The sequence below is a fragment of the Neopsephotus bourkii genome, unplaced genomic scaffold (genome assembly GCF_033783945.1).
Source record: "Neopsephotus bourkii isolate Nb327-2 ecotype Australia unplaced genomic scaffold, CSIRO-AGI_Nbou_v1 NB_1765, whole genome shotgun sequence".
Taxonomy (NCBI): domain Eukaryota; kingdom Metazoa; phylum Chordata; class Aves; order Psittaciformes; family Psittacidae; genus Neopsephotus; species Neopsephotus bourkii.
In genome coordinates, this window is record NW_026902239.1 from 1,935,103 (window position 1) to 1,958,921 (window position 23,819).

At 41.6% G+C, this 23,819-nt stretch overlaps 1 protein-coding gene across 4 annotated transcripts in view; it reads left to right on the forward strand.

The window, feature by feature from the left end:
* Positions 1–23,819, forward strand: part of HIVEP2 (HIVEP zinc finger 2) — a 104,945-nt gene that overhangs the window by 29,104 nt on the left and 52,022 nt on the right. For 3 of the 4 annotated variants that reach the window (XM_061378314.1, XM_061378312.1, XM_061378313.1), the window contains one exon: positions 23,127–23,224. The gene's annotated coding sequence lies outside the window, so the exon portion shown is untranslated. The other variant, XM_061378315.1, reaches the window with a different exon arrangement.

Sequence of the window (23,819 nt, forward strand, 5' to 3'; positions counted from 1 at the left end):
CTGCTTCATGACGTCAGGATCGTGGACTTGCTGTGGCAAGGAGTAAGTCAGGGTTGGAAGGTGTCTCTTTAAGGATTTGGGCTTTTCTTTAAACTGGTGTTTGCCTTTAAAAGCCTTTTTTGAATAAGTTACTCTTGACAGTAAGTACCAGAATAGATATTGATAAAATATGAATTTATGCATGCCAGCATTTATCTCTTTTGTGTCTATTCACAAATACATTCTGAAAACTGACTCTAGCTCCATATGGCTCCCAATCTCTTCCCTCCCCCGGCTGTCAGCTTCTCCTTACCTGGATGAATAAAAGGGAGCAGAATGCTGGCCCAGGTGGGTGTACCAGAAAAGTTATATTCCAAATGTTTTTCTCTGGGACATTGCTGTGGCTCTCAAGTGCCTCTCCTTTCACGTGGAAAACACATTAGGGATACAATGCATTTTGGTGTCAATCTTAACTTCACACTGTGAAAAAGGAATGAAAATACTCAGAGGGTGAGTGCAGATTGCACCTATGTGCAGATTTACTTTCTGGCTGACAGGCTGTGCAAAAGTTTTTGTTGCTTTAGCAGCTTTTCAGTACACACTATAGCTATTCATTAAAATAACTTACTTTGATTTTTTTAATGTCAAGCACTGGAACAGGATGCCCAGGAAAGTGGTTGAGTCACCACCCCTGGCGGTATTCGAAAGAAGTGTAGATATGGCACTTAGGGGCATGGTTAGTGATGGATTTTGAAGTGCTGGGTTAATGGTTGGACTTTATGACCTTAAGGGTCTTTTCCAACCTAAAAGATTCTATGATTAATCTGAAATTCAGACTTCGTTGAATTAGACACAACAGGCCTGCTTGGAATTGGGCTGTTAGAAAGTTGAGATACCTTCACCCCAAAACCTTCCATTTTCTGAACAAGAACACCATTTGTTTTGCTCAGTTCTGAAGCATTTAAGTTCAAAGCCTATGGTGAGATTGGTAATACATCATTTGATTGAAATCATGCACATCCATTGCTGTAGAGTAAAACACGGTAAGATCTTTGGGAGGAAATCACACATTTTTTCTGCCTTAATACACCCAGAGGAAGGTGCAGGTTTCCCATGTCGCTGCAAGGTGCGTGGTGGGGCGGCACAGCTTTGCTGCCTCACTCCCTGCACTGCACTGCTGGTAAACCCACCCCCATCACTTCAGCGCTCTGATGTGAACAGATTTCTCAGAGTCTCCAAATTGGGAAAGTTAATGAGCCAGTATTAGGTTGTTGCCATAAATCAATGATTCCATTATTACACCATCACCTCTGATTGTGGGGCCATGTGGGTGGGCAGCTGTGTGGTTATCTTCTGTTGCTGATGCTCTAGTCAGCTGGTAAGGGAGCTGAAATGGTAACAGATGATTTGGAGGTTTCTTTAAGGAAACCTTTGATTCCTTTCTGCTGTTGGCTTGAGAATCATAGAACGGTTAGAGTTGGAAAGGACCTTAAGATCTCTAGTTCTAACCCCCCTGCCATGGGCAAGGACACCTTCCACTAGACAGGTTGATCAAGGCCCTGTCCACCCTGCCCTTGAACACTGTCAGGGATGTAACTTTCACAGCTTTCCAGGAATGGGCAGCCTGTGCCAGTGTCTCATCACTCTCACAGTAAACAATTTATTCCTTATATCTAGCCTAAATCTCCCCTGTTGAAGTTTGAACTCATTGCCTCTTGTTCTATCACTACAGTCCCTGAAGAAGAGTCCCTCTCCAGCATCCTCGTAGGCCCCCTTCATATAGTGGAAGGCTGCTATGAGAAACCAAACATGAGGCCACAGCTTTATGCTTAATGCTGAAGCATTAAGATCTATTGTGAAATTCAGAGCAGTTAGGTCAAGTTTTAAAGATACCTAAGGAGCTAAACAGAGAGAGAAACAGCTAAGGAGGAATAGAAGACCAAACTGGTCAGAAGAACATGTAAGTGGCAGAAGGTTCTGAAATACTTTACCTTTACAAGGGACAAAGCCTTGACAACTGTTATACAGTAACATGTCTTACTTCAGAACATTTGAAATGTTACTTCAGTTTTATTTTGTATAAAGATACTTTGATGGCATGAAGGCATTTCAACTCATCATCTAGCAAGACATATGTCTTGTTAAATGATAATTTGCTGGGTAGCACAACAATACTGTTAAGCTGTTAGTATTAACATAGCTTGCTATACCACAGGGCCTATGACTTTTATTAAACTTCTTTTAAACCAGGGACAATATTCCTGTGGTTTTTTTTATGGCACTTATCACTTCTATCAAGTCTATATGGTTTTCTTTCAGGAAATTCTTTCAGTATGAAAAGTTGGGACGAGTTACACATTTTTACATTTTTCACCAATTCTTAGTATGCAGTTTCATTTTTCAGAATGGTGACATGTTCCTTCTTTTATTGTCTATGAACCCCATAAATCCCTATAATTGCATATTTATGACTGCATAGGATTTCAGCACAGATAGGCTGACTTTTCATTTTTGTGAGAATGTTTACAATTGAACAGTCTCAGGAATAAAACTGCAGCTTTTTTACATGTATGTTTTGCGAATATAGAAGTTGCACACACTCCGAGCCGTGAACCAAAAGCTTCAGATTTAGCCAGCAGAGAGGAAGGAATTTGTCTGCTCTACAGCAAAAGGAAGTATTTGCTGTGTTATTGTAGTACATGGCCTTTTGCCATCGTTGATAAAGTATTTAAGGGTTGTGCACCCAAAGTCTGCTGCCCTCTTGACCCATCATCCATCACCGGCTCTAGATGAGGTAGATGAGACGCAGCTCCATAGGACAGCCATTGTTTCAGCCCTGCACAGCTCCTCTGAGAACGGAAGCTGCAGACAAAGCAGCTCCCTGTGATTCACAGTGCTGCTCAGTGTCCTGGTGTTTTCCCTTTTACCTATACCTTTTCTGGCCCAGCTCTGTGCTGGCTGAGGTGGAGAGATGCTTGAGGAAGCAGAGGAATTGATTCGTTCATCTGTGAATGAGACGAGCATCTGGGATTTTTTTTTACTGTGTTAAAAAGGAAAATCAGAGACGGTTACCACAGCACTGTGCCTTGGCAGTATATTTAAATTTATTTCCCTTTTGAGTATTCAACACTTGATAGATGATGCTTAAAACACTGAATTGCCCTTCGTTTTTCTAGTGCACTGTGAATTGCCCAGTCTTTTTCCCCTTTCTGAAAGCAGTTGTGGTTACAGAGATGCCAGCATCCCCAGTAAGTATGCTAAGAATGTACAGTTATACTTTATACTGCTAAATTAACAGACAGGAATAGTCACACCAAAACAGATTCAGCTCCCAGATGGGAAAGTGTCTTCTCTAGCCCAAATTTTAATGACTTCTTTACACGAGAAAGTTTCACCAATATAGCATACAGTGTGATTTAAAACAAATGCTGTCTTCTGTCTTAAGTTGGTGACAGGTAACTTGTAGAAAATAGTAGTGGTTTCTTTGTTTTTAATAAACAGCTATGGTTTTGGAAATGTCTGGGCATGGAGGTAGGTTAAGTCTCCTCTTAGTATCTTCAACTCTTTAAATTTAAATAGATTATTTAATTTATCAATTGTACTTCTCTGAGCACTGGTTTTAAGTGAAAACCAGGGTCTGATTCTTACTTGGTTTATTATATATGCTGTTCTCTTAGCTGTGTGAATTTAGTTATAATTTAAATTCCTGTAAGTGACAGCGGAGTAAGTCCTAGATGCCTTAACAAGAATATGAGAAGAGCTAACTTCGCTTGTTGCAGTATGTGGTGCTGATGGCATGAAGTATTCTTTGACAGTCATTTCTGTCTCCCAACTAGGAAGGGTCTGCTCACGAAATGATGAAATCCATGGCCTTTGATGACTTGCCTGTGCCAGCTGGAATACCGTGGGAGGTTTCAGCCCCCTGCAGATTTTAACAATGGCGGTGTTATGATGCAATGAGGCAGTTTTACAATCTGTTTAAAAGAAGGGAAATGGTCTTGCACTTTTTGTGAGCACTTTACCTAAGAGATGCTGAAGTCTGGCTTCTCCTCAGAACCTCTTTAGGTCTCTGTTTTGAAGCCGAGTGAGATACGCAAGTGCTATAAGGAACATTCATATAGAAGTACACAGTTCTCTGTAGTTGTACCAGACACTGTAAATACCCTATGTCCCAGTCGTTGCAGGTGCTCAGACACTGCAGAGATACTTTAGATGGGATTATTTTGTGCTGTTGTCCAGTTCACAGTATTTCTAGTTTTCAGTGCACTGTACTACTCTATTCCTGTTTATAAATCTTTTAAGTGTGCACATTAAAAAAGTAATTAAGTTGTCATTATAATTTATAGCATGCCTGAAGTCAATCACCTAATTAAACGGAAAAAGCAGAGAGCTAGTAGGTTCGTAAGCATTTATTAAGTACTACAGTATTAATTATGCAGGACTTTTGAACCAAGCAAAAGAAGAAAGAATGGAAACACCAATCTAAAAAGACTTTCCATTGCTGCCCTTCTCAATTTAATAATGTGACACACCCCGCCCCTAGTTGCCAGGACAGTACTAATACTTTCTTTTTGTTAATTTTTAATGAAATTATGATGAAGGTTTTTTAATGACAATCACTTGCAACATTTTCCTGTAATGTTTTTGAAAGAATAGTATGTCTCCATGCATGGGTCTATAAATACATGAGTAGAATTGGAAGATCCATTTCGTTACGGTTTGAGGTGGATTGTGTAGAAACAGACTCCTGGTCATCACTCCTCAGGGTCTCAGGCAGGGAGCAGAGCCTATGCTGGTCCTAGAAAAAGGGCCCGGGGGGGGGGGGGCAGTGGAAGGCGGCGCTGTGCCAAAAAGAGTAGGCTCTGATCGGCAGTGGAAGGGTGGTGGGGATGGGTAGGGACACACCGTGGTCCTGAAGTTTGCTCTTTCTTTGCAACCTTTTCCCCACCTCTAGTCTCTTGCAAAAGGTGGAGGGTGCGAGCTGCTAGCTGTCTCTGCAGGGACCACGATCAGGAGGAGGCTCTGCAAGGTGGCAGGTTGTGGTTTGGAGACTAAGAAATGGAAATACATTGATATTAGTGAGCTTGTGAAACAAGGCGCTCTTACTGTGTTTCGCTTATATTTTGCTGCATCAGATGAACTGCCTCAATACAAAAAGGTGATGAAGATGGAGCAGAAGTCTTAAATTTAGCATTTTTTTTTCTTAGATCTTAAAATATGTAAAACAGTGGTAACACACTGAAATAGACTTACCTGCATTGTGTCTTGTTTTGGGGGTTTTCATCTCAGGCTCAGTGGAGTTTACATGTGGATGTTAGACACTGACACATCTCTTTTTGATAGCAGAGGAGTCTGATCCTACAGTCCAGGCTTCAAGCTCTGGTTATACTGCAGTAGCCGAAGGGCTTTAGGGAAGAGGGCAAGTCAGTAGGCAGTCAGCTGCCAGGAGCATCTCAGATGTCTCTGGTCTTGCACTGATCCATCAGCCTGTAGCAAGCAGGGCCTTTTGGTGCTTGGGGGATGCAAACACAGCCAGTAAGCAAACAGCTGTAATAAAGCAGGTTGAAGACCAGTAAGGGTTTTGAACAGAATACAGGTTATACTTTGCAACTCAGTTAGATGTTGATGGTAAGGGCTAAATTGAAATCCTGGGAAATGAATGCCTTTGCTTTTTTGCTACAAGAACTTGCAGCAACAAAAGCCTCTCCCCCAGTTCACCAGAGGGGAGGCCTTTAAAAGACCTTTAGAACAGAGGCCTTAAAAAACCAAAAGATGGCCAAAAAACCTTTTGTATGAATGGACAGGAAGATGTTAGAGACTTACCTGCTTGTACTATCATTATCAAATTGATGTGTCATGTTTGGAATCTTACTGCACAAGTATCAGTTTATCTTGCAGTATACCAAATAGGAATTCATTTGGCAATACGTAATTGCAACACAAGGGCAGCATCTGAAAATCAGACCTGACTTATCTGAAAACTGGAGAACCAGTTCGATAGCTCTTTTTCTGTAAGAAATTGAGATTGTGTGATTGGAATATAAATCCCTGCTGAAGGCCATTTCTTTCACGGCCTTTAATAGGCTGCTCTGAATTGACAGCAAAAGCAACAAAAAGGAAAAGCTAGAGCGAGCAATGAAGAGAAATTACGGTGTATACATTTTTCATTTATACAGCAACCATGTATTCTATTTGGCCATGAGCACTGCAGTGTTATGTACCATCTTCTTTCATTGAAGGATGCAGAGGATTGTACGCTAAGGCCTGATCCAGCATTTCAGATTGCAGCAGCCTTTCTCCTTGTCCCATGCACCCGCTGAGACATGAGCTCGCATGCCTTGCTGCAGGGAGACCTGCGGTTACCATGCTTAATCTGTTTATTACTGTAATTACTGTTTCAAAAAGATATAATTGGGATCCCCTTTACAACAAAGACAGTGTTTTACCTTATATGGAGCAAATCACATTATTGACAGCTCTTCATCCCAGAACTCATAATAAGCCTATAATGAGCACAGTCATTATGCTTCAGGTTAGCACTGCAGCAGCATTATATAAGGAATGTAACTTGACAGTTGTCTGGGGGAAAAAATAACATGATATATGCATATATAAAAAAGGTGGTGGCCTCACCAAGGTCTCAGATGACATAATACTGGTTGGGTTATACAATCATTTTATGGTCAATAAGGCTGTCTTCTGAGCTGCATATTGGAGAATGTAATGCTTGTCTGTTTGTATCGGACTTTACTGCTATCTCTTTAATGTAAAAAGTGCTTGTGCCATGCTATTGTTGGCCATGTTTTCAGCTTCTCAAACTGGCCATAGGCAGAGACAGTCCCGTCAGCAGTTTTCTCTCTTTGTTCAAACAGCGAAAAACTAGAAAACCCAAACCTTCCTTGTCTTGATTCTGAAAACAAGTTGGATGAGTACTATATTGCAGCTATTTGAAGCAACTGTGGAGCAAGCTGTTTGGATACTCCCTGCTAATTTTTTTGTCAAAAAAGAGAAAAATACATCTCCTCTTCATGTGTGAGACCCTTTTATTTACCAGTTTCTTTAGGCGTGTATTTTCATTGGGAAATTGACTTGTTTTATGTTACAGGAAAATAATTGATTCAAAGTCCCAGATTCTACTTCAGGCAAATAATTGATTTCAAGTCTCAGATTCTACTTCAGTGCATATGCATTATGGTACAATGGTACATCAGGTGAATATTGTACTTTAAATCCATGACTGTGTAAATATTTGTGAGTCCTCAGGTATTGAAACTGGTGCAGGTGTTCTGTCATGGATGGGGAGCTTGACCACCCAAGTCTGCCCTTCTGGGTTGCTCAGAAATCACTCAGAGGGGTCTGCGTTAGGCACTGGTAGAGTTTGCATGGGTGGGTGTTTGGCAGAACATGCCCTGCATGCTTAGTGTGTGACTCCAGGCAGCTCAGCCAAAGACTTTATAAGCGTGAACGGGCCACCAGCTTCTCCTGTGCTCCTGGACCTCCTCTGTGTTGGGAGCACAGAGGTGTCACATTGATAAGTATCAGGTGAAGGGTAATCAGAATATATGGTGCCCTTGCCATGACTGCCGCCCAACCAGACTATCAGAAGCAGCTTTTAAGTTCCTACTACTAGAACTTAGTGTAGCCTTGGCAGCCTTCAGGTGCTTTATGTAAATGCTCAGGTAATCTTGGAGCTGATGTGGCTTTGCTCCTAGCAGTACCTAATGGAGGTGGCATACTTTTATATGAGGAGGTAACACTCCTTGTTCAAGTTCAGGAAGAAGCTCCCTGGAATTACAGAGCACATCCTGAAGAAAAGCAGTATTAAATTACAGTTATCTCACTAATGGGCATATTGATCTTGTATGTGTGATTTCTCAAGGTGTTTCTTGGGATACCAGTGTTAAATTTGAAAGAACAAATGCCACTATAAGGAAGAGAGATGCACGATGACTATTTATAACTTCAGGCCTCATAAAATAGATTCCTAACTAGCCTTGCTGCAAATATGTCAAATCCTCCTCAGCCCACAGAATCAAAGAGCCAAAAGGTAACCTCAATTCACAGGACTCTTCAGGAAGATGGAAAAACCCAAAGTCAAGATAAAAGATTCGAGACAAGAAATCTAGATACACTGAGTCTGGAGAAAGTGAGAGCTTTAGCTTCACATATATGCAAAACGGCTTTAAAGAACAGGGAAAGGTATTTTCACATCTTACTAAAGAGCAAAGGGGTAAAAATACTGTGGCTAAGCTGCAGCAGGGAATACTTTGCTGTACCGTTCAGTGTTGGAAAGGAGTTACTACTGTGCAACATTTAGGTCAGTAGAGCAAACTGCCATGGGAGGGTGCGGTGTCAGTTATGGCTAGGCGAGGTAAGTGTCAATTAAAGATGATCTAGGATGACCCATTTAGAGGTGCCTTCCAATCCAAATGTTCCTGTGATTTTTGTTCTTTTCAGGTACAAAACTTGTCAGACTGACTTGTTCTTCCAGTTAGTATGTGAATTATTACAGCCCCAATGACAAAAAGTCCTCTGTGCTAAGAACAGCATGTAAGCTAGAAATATTACTGATATTGTTTTGCATATTATAGCAGATGTAAAATGCCAAATAATTATTACATAAACTCAAGAGTGTGCATTTATGAATAATCTCTTGAAATCTATGTTAAAATAAAAATATCTTACTTAAACTAGGATTAAAACATTTTTTCTTCCTTAGAATAAAAGTTGGTGCTTTTTTTCCATAGAAATGTCTCTGTATTTTCAAGATGGGAAATGCATTACATTTTAGAGAATAATATTACACAATAGGTGAGATACACTGTGGTGTCCCCATGACCACATGAACTACATCTCTCCTCCTACAGATGTTCATTAGAGTGCTAGTTCCAAGGGAAGGGTTTAGAGGTCCTACAGATCAGTAGGCCCATGTGTGTATGTACGTCTGTGCATACTTTTAGGTAATGGTGTGATAGTCTTACTCAGTAGTTACTATAGTCAGCAGAATTTTTAATTGTTCCCAGGGCACAGAAGATGTGTTTTCTCTATTTCAGGTTATGATTTTTTTTCTTGGCACTGTATCGTTCAAAAGTATACCCTATTGTTAAGTAATTAAAATCAGTGCTTGGGGAAAGACTCACTTTTAGTAACAGAAGAAGCATAATGTATAGCTGTAGTCATAGCTATGTATAGTCACTTTCCCATAGCAGGGAAAATCATTTCTCTTTGGGCTGAATCCAAGTTCCATTGTCTTTTACGATACTTGGATCAAACTTTCTAATCGTATTGCTGTGATGATCTGCAAACACACTGGGGACTTTATTGCTTATTGCCAGGACTGGTCGTAATGAAATGATACAAAAACCACTGGAATGTAGGCGCTGAAACAGAGATCTGCAGTTCAAGTTAAGGATTTCTTTGACTTGTCAGAATGAAAGAAAAGGAGTAGCCCCAGCAAAAATAATTCTGACTCTGTTTACTTATGCTGTTTAAATCCCATTTGAAACTACTGTAGGATCGGTGTATTAGTAAGCAGTCCTTAGAGAAGGGGTGAGAAGTGCTTTACCATGTCCTAAGGGTAGATCAGGTATAGTGAGCCCACCTGGAGCCTGTTCCTGGAGTCTCCTACTTCTGTTTGTCTCCTGAAAAGTAGTCTGATAGAAAAATAGCTTGTCTTCTTTGAGTGCTTGCTCTTTTATCATTTAAGTGGTTTCTGGTGATTACAAAGGTTCTGGAACAATGTGATAACACTTTGGAATATAATTGACTGAATTTTAATACATCAGTTGTAAGTTCCTGAATCTGAATCAGTGGTATTCATCTCTGGGAACACTCAAGTGGGAATTTGAACAACTCTTTGGAGATGCAGAATTCAGTAGAGGTCTTTTTTTGTCCTTTTTTTTCTCTAACTTATCACTTAGTCTTTAATTGTGTCTGATTTTCTGAATGATCACTGTTGTTTGCTGTGCTTTTTATTCATCACAAGAAGCCGTTAACTTGATTTCTTACGTTTCTTAGCAGTGGCATTATGTTTTCCTGGCAGAAACATTTTTGCTACCTAGCATGTTGACTGTGTTAACTGAAAGTGGTTTTAGGTCCCATGCACTTTTTTGGCTCCTTTCCTAGGGCAGTTTTTCCTCAGTTGGACTTTCTACATTCAGTGTGGCCTCTCACCATTTTCCTGTTTTTATTAATTTTGAGCAGAAGCCCTAACCCAGTATCAAACCTTGAGGTTTTAAGGGGACAAGTCTTGGGACCTTGCAGTCCTTAGTCTTTTTCTTGCAGCTGTATTAAATCTCTGGCTGAATGTAGCTGGAAGCATGGGCGGGTTGAACCAAGTCTTTCTGTTTGTCTGGTTCCTGAGGCAACCGGGCCCTGAGCATACACCACTTTAATAAGAAGCACCCTCAGGAGCCAGGTTTAGCTAACCCCTGCCAGTCTCTTTAAGTCAGCCATAAGTCCTCTTTCTGTCATTTAGTGATAGGGTATCCATCTGAGCTGGCACCTGATTTTTGGACACAGGCATGAATAAATTCAGTGGAGGCTCTGCTCACCTTCATTGCCATTTGTGTTTGAAAGGTCAGTAATTTTATTCTTTAAAAATATATTGCTTTTAGTGACCTTTCTGGGGATAGTAAATAAAGGTAATTTAGAGAGGGATCACTTTAGTACACTGTAATGGAATCTGTTTTATTCTGAGTCTGTTTTCTTGACCATCACAAAAGGGTATCAGGGTGGTACTTGGCCCACAACAACATTCACAAGTCCTGAAAATTTAGGATAAAACCTGTATATCTGCCCCAAAGTAACGAGTTTACTGTCAAGTAGTGCATCATGGATAATTGTTACTTAAGGCCTTTAAGTTCAGTGGGGTTGCTGGTTAGCTTATTTCTTCAGCTAGTACTGTAGTGCTACAGAAATTTAAGCTTCTAATTTTGCCTTTTCAATAACCATTTATGCTGCAAGAGCTCAGTTACTGGATAGGTGCTGATTTTGCAAGGGGCTGCAAAGTTGAAGATAACACTTTGCCGATGGGTCACTGTTGCTTGCTAGCTAGAAATGGCTACTCCATCATTCTACCTGTGAAAGAGCTGTGGAAGTGCTCTGTTTCTTAATCTGGGTAAAGCCATCTGGGTTGGCTTTGGTTGAAGGTCAGTGGTGGGGTCACATTGACTGAGGTAGGAAACACAAGCCTCCAGCCAGCAGGAGCACCTTCAGCTTCCAGAGCTAGAGGAGGAAGAGAGCTCTGTCACATGGCGTAGCCAGCAGCAGTTTTCTTTTAACTGAGGCACGCTGAAGTAGATCGAATATCTACAAGTTTCTGTATCGTGTATTTTCCCCACATGATGCTGTGAAGAACTGGTTGAAATGCATATGCAAAAGTCTATCAGAACCTGGTTTTTAACTGTATTCACAGGAGCTTTCCACTGTCCTCCAAAACCTACCCTTTTATCTGAGATTATTCTCCAGGCTGTTGATTACATTTTTCAGAGCTGCAGTGTTCTCGGTGGTGATTACGTCAGGACTATCAGTTGTTATTTCCAGGTCCTCAATTTTCTTTTCAGCCTCCTGCCGTTTTAATCCCAAACCTTCAAGCTTCCTGTCCATGGAAACCTGGAGTAGGTCCAACCTTCTAGAAGTATGTACTACATGCCTTGTAAAGAAGTTAGATAATGCTGGGTGGCCAAGTACCACAGCTCTAGATGCTGCCAATCCAAAGGCAGGTAAGCCCTATTAACAGGCTGGAAGCCATATATGAATATTCTGCCAGATCCCTCACTGATCTTAATTTCCTCAAGGGCATGTTAAAGTCACTACCTGTTATCTTATGAAAATCACAGACAACAGTGTTAAAATTTTAGATCATTTAGGTGATTGTGACCAGTAGGTCATACCATATAGTGCACCTGGGAAACATCTTTTCATATAGCTCCTGAAAGCTCATCCACAAATTCCTTTTAAAATGCATCTTAAATAAGCTGTGGTTTTCATCATCTTAGTGAATTTGGTTGTTTTCTTAAAGCTGCCCACCTAGTCCCAGGCACTTGATTTGGCATTATTTTTCCCATGTCACTGCACATCATGGATCTCTCTGCACCAGGCCCATTGTCTGTTTCCTCCTTCCCACAGCCCTTGGAAGGGCACCGAGCCTGGGCTGAGTCTCATTGCTGTGGGCAGGGCCGGGTGGCTGAGCTTCCTCCCCCAGAACAGTGGTGGAGTAGCAACTGGAGTCAGTGGTAGGCATGCTGAGGACTTATTTTGCTTGTGGAAATACCGTAACCTGTCCACTCAGGGCACGTGTAGTGTGATTTTTTTATCTCTGCATTTCTGCAGAAGTGAATGAGAAGGTAAGATGCCCATGTGTGGCAGAAGCCAGTATTGAAATCTGTGCAAAGGACTTCTCACTTGAGTCAAAGGAAGAAAATGCCTATTTTACAGATTTTTGCTGTTATATCTGTCTTGGCCAAAGGCGTAAAAAGGCTTGATCCTTGACCTGATCCCAGACTGACACAAAAGCTCTCATGGTAAATATACTTAGGACAAACCTTTGCTTTTACTGAGACACTTTTTGCTTGCTTTGCTTGCTGGAAGAGACACTTAAGGAAAAATCTGTGCCAGCATATAGCACGATTTTGCTGGTATGAATGAAGGCTGTGCTGGGAACACACTGTCAGTACAGTTTGCTAGGACAGCTGCACCAGCAGAGCTATCGTATTCTGGATATAGCCTTGTCTTCTGTTCCAGTTTGTCATGCATGATTTATCTTTCTGTCACCTCTTTCGGTCCCTAGGTACCTCTCAATGTAAAAAGAAATTAAAGCACAATACAGATGAGTCTGCTCTGTATTGGAGTCTTGACCTTTAATATATCAGCTTTTCATACTGCAACTTTCCCAGCAAGTGGGCTGTCCTACAAGAACTGAGGTTGCTTTAGTTTACAAAAGCGGTCCCACCTCAGCCGTGCTTCAGTTTTATTTGCTTCCACCTACAAACTCTCAAGCTGCCTGAAATGCCTTTGAGAGGAGATAAGGTTTTCAGATTGCCTGGGAGATCACAGCCATGAACTCCAGCCATCCAATGAGGAAAAAAATTATCATCAAAAATCAGAGGAAACAGCCTGGCAACCCAAGTGTCAAAGGAATTGCTTAATGTTTTGTCCTGTTGTACCAGTTTACTTTTTATCAGACTTTAGGGTTTGGGTTTTTCCCCTTGGTGCTCTCATTGCATTTTCCTTCCTTTATTAAAGAAAGCATTTGCATCTTGCTCTGTGCTTTTGTGCAGCATTCCCCCTAAGCAGACCGGTGTGTCGCTCCAATGGCAGGTTTGCAGTCAGACTCCTTAGATCAATAAACCATCTTAGCTGTTGTGTATACCAGATTAGAATTTTAAAAATACGCAGTCGCACTTAAAATGCCACAGAAGCCAAAACCTGATGTAAATTTCGAGAGGCATCCGAGGAATTGCTCTATGTTTCAGTCATACAGCTTTGCCAGCATTACCTCTCGAACAGGTCACCATTTGATCGGGTTTCATGTCATGTTTTTCGTGGGTTTTTTCTGCAACAATTGAAGGTGTGTTGGGTTGTGGTTTTTTTTCCCAAGAGGCAGACAACTGTGTCCTTAAAGAAACAAAACAACTGTGTCAACAGATGGGAGAGAAAAGGCTGTGTCTGAAACAGTGCTAGGAATAAACTGTGTTAAAAATAGGTAGTCTTGCCACAACTGTTTCTTTGGCCAATGTGGAAATCTTTCTTTCCCATACTAGCGTGTTATACTAAAGCCCTGGTAGAAAATTGCCAATTTATTCTGTAAAAGCATTGCTAGAACAGTAACTACCCTTTTCCTGCCTAGTTGTAGCAGTCATGCTAATAAAGGAGAAAGGCTAAGGAACCCGTGCTGCTATGGGAGAGTTCTGAACAATTCCTGCCACTGACCCTGGCTAGCAGCAACTAAAACACAGCTTTCTTACACCTGTGGATATAGATTCTAGTGGTGTGACTCCCCTCTTCACCCTCAACAGTACTAGGACAGCTAGGACATCAGAGGGTGTCAGAGTTTTGCCCTTTCTTACAAGTGTTGTTTTACTCCCAGATATGGAGAGAAATAATTCCCCTGTCCCACAAACCTGTCTGGGGAGACCCGAACCCACAGCAGTTTGGATTGCAAATTGGGTTTTTTTGAAAGGAAATTCTTGCCCTTTCCAGAATAGGAAAGCAGACCAAACTGTGCTTAAACGTGCTTGTTACTAGCAGAATTACAGCTGCAGTTTAGACATTGCATTTCTGCTTTCCATCTGTTGTCTCACTTATTTTTGCTGTCTGTCTCCTTGCTTTCAATTGTCTCTTCTGTGTCTCAGTTTATCCAATTTTCAGGGCTGGCCAGCCATTTCAGCATTATCACTGTCCTAATGGCAGTAAGGAGAGCAGAGAAGCTCTTTGCTAAATGACTTTTATTTTCCCCAACAAAGCTTCTGTGCTTTGTTTGGTTGGTTTCTGTTTGTGCTTGGTGCTCCATGTTGTGTCATCTGGGAAGAGAGGAGATGTTTGCATAATGTGTATTTTGCTAGAGTTGTTTAATTTCTACAAACATTTATACTCTTACAGCTCGCAGTGCCTTTGGGGCAGGGACAGATTGTTATCTCAAACTGAGAACAAATCAGGGGGTTGACCCCACTCTGGCCATCTCAGCAGTCTGGAAGAGCTGGAGAACAGGTAGAGTCTGGCCCCCAGCGCTCTCCTCCCCACGTGCCCCCCTCAGCCTTCAGCCTGGGGGGACCCATTTGGGAGGAAGCAGCCTCAGGCAGCTGAGCATAATTTAGGGCAGCCCCGTGGGGTTTGTAATTGATTCCTGATCTCTGAGATGAAATGCAAAGGTAGATAAGGCTCCTTCACCTGGGGAGAAAGGCAGAGGTAGGTGAGTGGTGCAACCTTTTGCTCAGCATAATTCCCAGTGGCTGGTTACAGCCCTGCTGTTTGCAGTGAGCTTTACTTTTCCCACTTGTCTGCAGTCAAGGAATGCTCTGGGGATTCGTGCTTGCCTGGCAGTTGTCTCTTGCTTGGTAAAAGACTAAAGAAAGTTTAAAGGAAAATAAAAAGATTCAGGTGACTTTAGAGGCTGCCCGGTTACTTCAGCGCATCAAGGAAAGAGCAACATTCCTTAGCAAAGCAGTGTGTTCATTATCCCTACTCTTTCCTCATGCCCACAGGAAGGAAATGGAAACAGAGGAGTCGAAATACCCATAATTTCCCACTCTTTCCAGGGGTCGAGAAATCTCCCAGTTCTGTGGAAAGGCTCAGAGAGACTCATCAGCAGTTTTGGGTGTATGGGATTTCCTATCAGAGCTCCTTACCTCATGTTTTCTGTACTACCTCTTTCCACTTCTGTGGTCCATACAGACATACATACATGGGTAGTATGTGGATGTCTCTGTCCACTCCAAGTGTATATCCCATGCCTTTTTTAATTTATTTTTTTGGTGTAACCAGTCTATGGATGAGTTAAAAATACCAATAGTTAACGTGCATAAGTGACAGTATGATTAACGACTGAATTCTATCTTCTTCCAGCATGATGAGCTCTAAAGGAAATCAAGGGAAGTTTTGTGCAACATCCTCAATCTGTGAAAAACCCGTATTCAGAAAGATGTGTGTTCCCTATTTGCTTCTGACTTGAGCATATGCTTTGCTTTGCTGAATTGGCTTTACTGAGGAGAGATAGAATTAAGCATATGCTTAAATGACTTGCTTAGCTGTGGCTGAGGCTGCATAATTTGTCTGCTGGAGCTTTCCCATTGAATCCAGTGAGAGCAGACTCAGGCTGTGGAGGCAGAGGTGATGCACTTGTAATTGGCAGGATATGCCAATTAAAAATTATTCCCTTTGTAATGTCAGTTGAAGTTTTGCTTTCTCATTACCATCAGTTTCAAATTATGGTTGTGAATTGCGGTCAAGTCAGTATGATTTCATGGGATCAGTACAGCGAAGTAATTTTGCTTCAGCTGTAGGAATATATAGCTAAAAGCTCTCCTGTAGCTGTATCCAGGTTGTTTGCATTGCCTCGTTTTTCAGACTGTTTTGTTCTTGTATTTGACTCCAAAATCATTCGAAAACATTCGCTGGCAGCATTTAATGGCATATATTTAGACCATTAAATAAACCAGACATTTGTGATGCACCACTAATTTATTAGTAATTTGTTTAACTCCACTCCTCCGCACATGCAAGAGAATAAAATAGAAGGTATTAAAATAAAAGTGATTTTTAAACTATCTTCCTATTTATGACCATTTGGGGTTATTTTCTTTAACATGCGAGCTCGTTTTGTTTTTGTGGGAGTCAGTGGTGATTGCAGAAGGTGAAAAATTACGAACAAAACTAAGAAGTTCGAGTTAGCTGCGGAGCCAAAAGTGTGATTCAGGAGCTGAAAATATCTCTGCGCTTCATGCATCAAACTCAAACACTGTGTTTGGGCAACGCCCCCTGGATTAGAAGTGCAGTTTGAGGTCATTCCTCCTCCAGCCTGCCATGTATGGATAGGACCCACACTCATGATACTGACTTACTGAGCACACACTAAGAGCAGAGTGACATCAGTGCAGGGGGATCTTGCCTCACTTGAGGAGGACCAGAGACTCCACTGCTGCCTTTCTCTTGTCTCTCTTTAGATGTGGAGGACCAGTGTGGAGGTGCTGGAAAGGAAGACACTATAAACAGTCCTTTTCTAGGTGTGGCAATAGCAAGGGATAGTGAGGTAGGACACTTAACTCTTTGTAAAGGAGTCACACATCACCCAGCAGACGAGCTAACAAAGTGTGTGACCAGAGGTGTTTTGGTGGTCCGTCCAGCTTTTTAAGACAAACAGCTGCCAGTGATGGCACTTCGATGTGCCTGCCGACCTGAAACGATGGTAGTGTATCCCATGCTGTACAAGCTCTTTCTTCAACCAGGAACGTAGTGCCAAGAAACTGATCTCAGCTTGTCTGACGCAAATCCAGAGTGCCTTGAATAAAGTCTGTGGTTTAACTTAACACCAGTGTCACTGAAATCTTAGTTTTGTGTTATAAAGAGCATTGTCTTAGATTTTTCAGGTAACAACCGAAACTCTATAAACAGACCTCAAGTCCTTAGGTTTTTGTTCCCAGGCATCACACTTCCCTTCTGGTGTCCTGCACATCTGACTAGTTGCCAGCTCCTCAGGAGCCAGTTAGCTTTCTTCTACCACAGAGAGTGACCAGTGCTGCTGCCATGATCTGCCATGAGCTTGGACTTGTGATGGTTTTTCCAGGGAGATGTAGATAATTCTGACAGCTCAAGTGAATGTCATAGGCTTGTAGGACATCTGCCGCATTGCAGCCTGTCTGCTTGGCATCTGTGAGTGACTCTGCCTCAGTTTCTTCACTGTGCACCTGGCTGTTCTGGTTTTTCGCAGTGCACAGCAGGGTAGTCATTCAAAGAGGGAAGGAAAGCCAAGGCACTTGGTGTAGGAGTTTCCTCATGGTGATTTTGCTGGATCGCATAGAGCATAAGCTTTACCTGGAATCTTATCTTGGGTTTGGCAGAGACCTGATGTTTTTGCCTTCTCTGCCCACTCTCAGGGGATGGCCAGATGTTCTCTCATCTTCCTGCCAGCTGCCTGCACAATCAGCCCTCTTCTGGCAACTGCAGGGTAGGCAAATGAGTTGAGCAACGTGTGTATACAGACACTGTGTCAATTGTCAGCCTGACCATTGTCTAAAAGCATCAGACCTGGTTAGTGAGGGCACTGAGCTCAGTTGGCAGTGTCTAAACTGCTATTTGCAGTGAGGTTATGGCCCTATACTTAGGGGGATGTACTCTTGCTTATTTAGCTCCTGGCTGAAGTGAAAATAAAGTAACCCAAAATCATAGTTCCAGTGGTGGCAGCAAAATAAGCTCTGGTGCAGAGTGGGCTCTGGGAATAGACGATATAATGTAGGGAGGATCCAAAGAAGAAATTATGTACTTGATTTTAATGAAGTGAATCACATATGTGTAAAGTAAAAACAAAGATCATAGGTGATGTTCCAAGAGTCATTTGGCATGACACATCTTTTACGTAAATTTTGTTATGATTGCTAACTTTCTGCAGAGCTTGAGACAGTAAAACCAGCTCTACTGACACACATGTGTTAGTAAATAGGGCTGTTTTTATTCATATTGTGTGTATGCATAGGCACATATGCATATATACATACATATATTTTTGTATATATATACACATGCATATATGCATATTAATTCACAGTTGTATAAATTTCAGCAAGTTAAAATTTTACAAAGATATCTTGGTGCTCGTTACTTCCAGATCTGTGATATGGTGTTAGGCTGAAGGATACCAAAATGAAAAAAAGCTGCCAATAAACAAAACTTAAATGGGCTCTCATGCTCCTATTGAGAAAAATGTGGAAAACAACAAAAGTATAAAAGCTGGAAGCATAAATTAGGCTTTAGATGTCTTTCTGTTCTAGTAATGAAGACAAAAATGTTTACAGCATAGAGACATTTGATTAAAAAAAATAAATTACGTCCCTTTAGCTTTGGAGGTAGTTCAAGATTTAATCCATTCATTTCATCAAACTGCTTGTAGGAAAACATTTCTGCAGTATTGAGAGCTGCCAGAATTACCTGGAATTAAGAGGGCAAAGGTAGAGACACTGTAAGTATTTTAATTCCTCTATTCACAGATGATTTGTGTGAACACATTAAGAACACTGGTAAAGTAATGGGAATAATTTTTTTCCACTTTTTCCAAATTCAATTGCATATGGTATGATTGCATTTGATCAGGACACAAATGTCATTTCTCAGATGATTGTGTTCTGCCATTGATCATATAAAGTCAATTTAAAGTATGACATTAATTTTACCTTTCTCAGGTAGGAAGACATTTTTGCTTCTGGTCTTAGCTGCTATAGCTATCAAATTGTGTGTATAATAAATTGTGCTTTGTTTAGAAAGTGATAACTGTGAAATATTGCCCATTCAGAGCAGAAGTACTGAGATTGAGATTGATGCCTTGAGTTTAATGCATCATAGCTGCAATCAAGCAAATTTTAGACTTCTTACTTCTCCTATTACAGACTATAATTCACAGAGTTCTCCAGGCTTCCTGTGTTTGGAAGGGGGAAAGGGGGCAAAGAGCATTAGAAATCCACACAGACTGCATTCACTGTCTCTAAATACTAGAGTACAGAAGCTTGCATGGTTAATCCATTGTATTTAGTAAGAAAACATTGATAAAGGGGGATTTGAACCCATGGAGAAGTGGGAGATTGCATGTAGCCTCACTGCTTTGAGTTACCAGTCATAAATTCAAGCCCTTGGGTGGTATGCTACAGAAGTGTGCACATTTTTCTGCTTGTATTCCCTAGCTCTTCTTTGGTACTAATTATCCTATACAGTCCTGGATCCTGGCTGTAATTTGAATAGCACCTGGGTTTCTCATAGACCTGGTCAAACTGAGGCTTCAGGTAAATTCCCAGACCATGGTAAGGTTCAGTCTGTGCTGGAATGCTACCTGTTATAAGCCAGTTAAGTAGTTACCAGTAAAACAAATATCCAGCTGCTTTCCTTAAACTTTAGTTTCTGATTAAAATATGCATGAGATTTCTGATGTTTTTTACCTTGTACAGGGCATAGGAATTTCCCTCTCCCTCCCCTACTCCCAACTGACGCTATTACAGTGTCGATGTAACAGGTATATAAGAAGTAACATAAAACAAAGTCCTTCTTGTTGATCCATGAAATGAATTAATCTTTATGGTCAGATAGTGCCAATGCCTATTGCTACACTTCTGTTTCACCACTGAAGGTGTAGTTTTACGGTTATGAAATGATTATGGGAGTTGCCAAGGGAGAAGCTAGCAGTCTTTCAAAAGCAGATGGTGTAAGAGTCATTATCAGAGCACTTCTGCCTATGTGTTTCCAGGTCCCATGTAATAGGCTAATCCCTGAGTGTCTGAGATACAAAGTTCAGATTGAATAAAACCTCTTCCAAGCAGTAAGGCATGCCATGCTTCTCATACTCTCATTTCCCTTCTGATGTGCTTGTTTAATCTTAGACTGCACGGCTGGCAAAGAAGTGCAGCAGATGTGTAGAGTCATGACCAGATATGACCAAATACTAGCAAATGCTCAGCAGTGATGGTGGCACCGCATTCTGTCGCTGGTGGGCAGTTGCTGAAGGCACACTTGTTTCCTTTTGCTGCCAAAGAACCAAGGATTGCACAAATTTTTACTAACACGGTGATAAAAGCAAATTAAGAGTTCCTGGGTTTAGTATCACTGCAATGCCTCTGGGAGCTCTAACTGGCAGTAAAATCCTGTTTGATGACACATGCAGTATTTGGGGTTGTTAGAGACTCTGTAGCTTGGCTGTTCCCCCAGACCACGTCCTGTTTGCTAGCACCAGTGTTGCTGTAAGATGGTAGGTTAGTAAGGAGATGCAGTAGTAGTGCCTGGACAGAATCATAGAACTGCTCTGGATAGTTTTTGCCTAAGTGTGAGTAGAGGTTAAGTAACTCCTTAAAGACTCAGAAATTGATCCAGTCTTCACTGAAATCAGGGAGAGTCTTTCACACTTGGATCAGATGCTAAGGAATGCTTTGAGAAACACTGGAAGACAGTGAGGCTACCAAAGTGAGAGGGAAGACGCTGGCTTCCATCAGTTGAGAGCTAAAAAAGAAAATTAGGGAAAATGGAATATAATGATCCTCATGGATTTTAGTTTAAATACTCTTTATGTAGCTGGAGCAGCAGCAGTGTGATTTTGTTTCCTAAATGACATCTCTCACTTAAGGCTTTATTCTTTTCATGAACGCCCCCTCTGCTCCTGCCAGAGTGCTATAGAGAGGATTTACTGTAAATGGAAATAAAGACCCTTGTCTTTGGGTTGAGGATCAGATAAACCGATTCACAATGCATGTTAATTAAAAAAGACTGAGTGCAAGTGTAGCCAACATCACTAAAGTCAGTCCTGTGGAGGCACCTGCTGACTTGCTTGAGGTCTGAAAGGTGACCATGCCACACCAGGGAGAGGATGCTACAGTCCAGAGCACCTCTAGCTACTACAGGTGGATGGGATAGTAAGGACTCCTGACTTCTCTTTTGCTATTGCTTTTGCTTTGCTCTTTGGAACTTTTCTCAGGCCAGTTGTAGAAGTAGTGAGTGAAATACTGGTCCTTCTAAAAACAGAATTTTGCCCTTGAGTCTAGCCATGCCAAGGTTTCACCCAGAGATGAAAACCGTATTGGGCCCTGTCTGCTCAAAGGTTCAAATGTGGTTCCTGGCTCCACATCCAGCTCATTTCCTAGAAAGCCGTATATTTGTGTGACAAAGTGTCGGGGTTTGGAGCCAGAGCATATGTTATTTTATATACTCAGATGCCTGTATAGACCACTGTTGACATTGCCGGTCAGTAACACATTATCATTTGCTATTTGGTTTTGTTGCTGATAGCAAACATTACAGGAAAAAAAAACCCAAACCTGTAAGCATATGCTTTTTCCTGCTAACTGGTTCCAGGTGTACTTCATCCTTCAGCTTTTGGCACCCTGTTTCCAGCAGCTCACATCTGCAGCCTGCTAGCAGTGGAAGTGCTGTGCGTTGCCCACCCCTCAGTGGACAGGCTTTGCCCTGTGCGTGGGGCAATATGGGGAGCAATTGCAGTTGCTGGAACTAGAGGGAGGTTTGCTGTTGGCTTCAGTGCCAATGGTTTGGCTGTGAGCACGGATCTGCAAATCTAGCATGCTACATTTGAGATTTTCCTGTCCTCTGGCATGCTCCTCTGCCGTGACACTTGTAAGCCCTTGAGAAGCAGGTACCTTCTCCTGCTGCAGTGACCTGACTGCCAGGGCTCAGCATCTTGGCCACGGCAAAGAGCAAGAGAAGGAGCAACATGAGCTAGACTTCTTGCTGGGACCTTGCACTCCCCTGGGATGCTGCACATCAGCCCCGAGATGCCCTCACATTGGCCATCCATGTCATGTCATCTGGGGTGGCATCTCACATGTGAACATTCAGGTACACAGGCAAACCTGAAAGAAAGCCTGGGCAAAATGCGTACTGTGGTTTTCTGTGTGTTCACACCTGTCTTCAATGGAATCAGAATAGCCAGAGCCTGCGAGTATGTGGTCGCTAGAAGACCACTGAAGGTTTGTTGTCTTGGTATTAATGAGGTGGGCATTTCAGTCAGCTCTATTATGTGCAATGTAGATAGGAGTTTCCAGTTCCTGGTGCATTGTCTCTGTGCCCTGATTAAGGGTAGTCTCCATGTATTCCAGAACCCTGCTCTTGCAGGTGCAAATATGGCAGCCTGCAGCTGTCTAACACATCTAACAAACACATTAATGAACACATTTCCTGGTGTTCTGGGCCTCAGACACACCTATGTGTATCTTCTCCTTCATACATGCCTACAGAAGGTCTTCCGTATATATAAAATGCCTTTTTGTGGTCTTTCTCAGAGTATCGTCACATGTAAGAAGAGGTTTAAGGCATATGAGTGATTTTCACAGTGTACACTAATAACTTATTTCCTAAAACAGACTTGCATCATATGGAAAGGGAATTTTTAGAGGTGATCTCACTTTTAAAGCACAGTGCTAGACAGAAAAGCAGAATGGAAGACAATTGCACTGCTCTGATCCAGTAACGAAAGTATTTGCATTTAATTAAAAAAAGAGGTGCTCTTAAGTTCTGATTTGGATATGATGTTTTCAAAATAAGGCAGAACACCTGGAACTGCAAGCCCTAAGGGTAAGTAGACTACAAAGCCACTTCCACATGCTTTGTGTGTTTACACTGCTTGTTATATACATCATGTTTGGAAATACATCATTGTATGTACCTTTTGGTCTTGTATGTCTATTGTTTTCACCGCAGAATATATTAGTTGATGTGTATTCTAGCCCACAGCAAACCACAGGAAACCATGGGACGGCTGATGGTAGCTGATGCCACATTGCTCTGGGGGAAAAAGACCTGACTAGTATGAAGGACTGTGACTGAATTTCTGAGGTTCTTATACGTATGGATGTAGCCAATGCCATAATGTCAATTAGGATATAAAATCAAACAGCAAACTGAATTGATCACAATCCTGAAAAAATCTTTTCTATTTGTTTTTCAAATAGGTGGAGGAGAGACTCAACAGCCATATTTGCTGGAGCAGTGAACCAGATTGCCTTGACTGGAACCATTACTCACTTGCACCTTTGACGGCAGCAGTCAGGTAGGAGAGCAAAGAAAGAGTGGGGTTGAGGGAGTGAGCCAGAGTGAATAATTTTCCACTTTCAGAAGGGTTAGCGTGGAAGTCACTATTATTTAAATACTGATTACATGTGCTTTTGTTGCAACGGAAGTCAGCTCTTGTTGAAATTAGAAGCATTTCTTTTCTGGGACAGGGTATGTTTTTATTCACTTGAAGGTGCTGTCTTTGCTTTGCTTTGCCTCTTTCCCTTCTCTCTGCAGTTCTTACATCAAGCATTCAGGGAACATACTTGTTGAGCCAAAGAAACAGAAAAATGTACTTGTAAAAATACAAGAAGAAACGGTGGATGGGGTTTTGATATCTGAAATGTTTTATTGGGTTTTTTTTGTTTTATTTGTAGATTGTCCTGAAGTGTAAGTTGGTGCTTTCTCTTGACTGTCTTGCCATTTCAAGTGCAGCATTAACAGTACTATTCAAAGTTCATTTACTCCTCTGGGTCTTAAACATTTTGGGCACATAGAAACTGCAGTTATGAAGGTGCTGACATTGTAGTATAATAACACCCGAGCTACCTTAAAGTTAGTGGATCCCCAGCAGCAGTCTTACTATGGCATCA